Source organism: Carlito syrichta, unplaced genomic scaffold (assembly GCF_000164805.1).
Source record: "Carlito syrichta isolate Samal-C Ts95f unplaced genomic scaffold, Tarsius_syrichta-2.0.1 Scaffold142890, whole genome shotgun sequence".
Classification (NCBI taxonomy): Eukaryota; Metazoa; Chordata; class Mammalia; order Primates; family Tarsiidae; genus Carlito; species Carlito syrichta.
The window spans coordinates 1-1,624 of record NW_007086986.1 but is presented as its reverse complement, the minus strand read 5'-3'; positions in this window follow the sequence as shown (position 1 = coordinate 1,624).

The window sequence follows — 1,624 nt, the reverse complement described above, 5'->3', positions numbered from 1 at the left end:
GAGCGCGGCTGCGGCAGGACCTCAGGGCGATCGCGGGGCGGCGGGGCGGGGCTGGCGGCGGGACCCTGGCCGGGAAAGAGCCCTTGAGAGCCGGAGGGCAGGTCCGTGGCACCGTAGGTGGGATCGCGGTCCCCAAAAGCAGCCGCTGCGCCGTCGGGCCGGGTTTCTTGGGCAAACATCCCAGGCCTGCGTGCTTCAGACTCTCTAGGCCTCGGACCCCTGGACCAGCTACGTACTCTCCCCAGGAAAATGTCTAAAATGCACACACTTAGGTATACACACATTCTTCCAAGCGCGAAAGTATGCACATGCACACACACACACACACACACACACACACGACTTTGCAAATGTATTCACGGAATCCCAGGCCCATACCTGGATTCCCAGCTACAGAAAGCGGCCCTGGCTACTATCTGGTCACCTCACCGACTGCGCAAACGTGTCCACACGGGTTCCCTCCCCGAGGGGCCACATCCCGCCTAAAGTGGAGCCGGTAGGTCTTTGCCTGTGCAAAACTACAATGGACCCTGTCCCGGCCGCGTAGACCGCCCAGTGCGGAGTCAGATTCGTTCTGGCCACAGAGGAGGTTCTGAGAGGAGCGACCCAGCCAAGAGCCAGGTCTCGGAGGAAACCCTGTGGGGCGGCGCCCACGTGTGCGCGGTGACGAGGAGCTGCGAGCGCCCTGGGGCCGGTTCTGGAAAGCAGAAAAAGGTCGCGGAGGCCAAACTGCTTCAGCCGGTTCCGAACACGCCCGGCCGGGAGCGACCCGGTCGCTACACGCCAGCCAGCTCCGAACGTTCAGCCACGAGGTGCCCTGTGACCGGCAGTGCGCCGCGGGTCGCTCCTGGATGTGGCTGGCACATAGGCGCCCACCACGCGGGCATAGAGCCGGCGCGGGCCGAGCTCACCCGCTCTTGTACTGGTTCTACGGGCAGGAGTGTCATGGTCTGGCTTGTCCTTCGGAACGCGACCTCCAGAATCATTCCGAGTGTCCGCGTCCGGCCCGAGTCGAGGCAGGTGCGTGGTCGCTTCACTCTCTCCGGGCACACCTTGAGTTACAGCTGTCGCTGCGCACAGAAGGCGCCAAACCAGCCCCTCTCCCCCCCCCACACACACCGCGGGAAATACTAGGGCTGCCAAGACGGAAGGCGAGGACTGATAGAGTGCGGGGGGCTCCACCACAGGTGCTCGTGGACACCCCGACTTGCGCACGTGACACTCGGCACTCATGAACTTGGAGACGTGCGCTTCCGAGAGATGAAAACAAACCCTTTACAAAATGATTGCGAGACCGGAGAGAGGAGAGGGAGACTTTCGTCTCCGGTACCGGATAGGGCGAAAATTCGTTGGGTCGCGGGTGGAGAATCCGGGGCCCGGGACCGGCCCGCGCGGTGCCTCCCTGTGCTCGGCTGAAGGTGCGCGCGCCCTCCTGGCCCCGGGGACCCGCTCTCCCAGCAGCCGGAGGGCTCCGGGCCGGTCCGGGGCCTGCGGTAACCCCCGGCTCCTCCGAGCCATCCGGAAGGGAGGCGCAGGCAGAGGTCCCCGCATTCCCCGAGCGCAAGGCCGCGTCCCGCTCCCGCCCGCGCCGGCCCGGCGGGCTCCGCCAGGGCTCCACTCACCA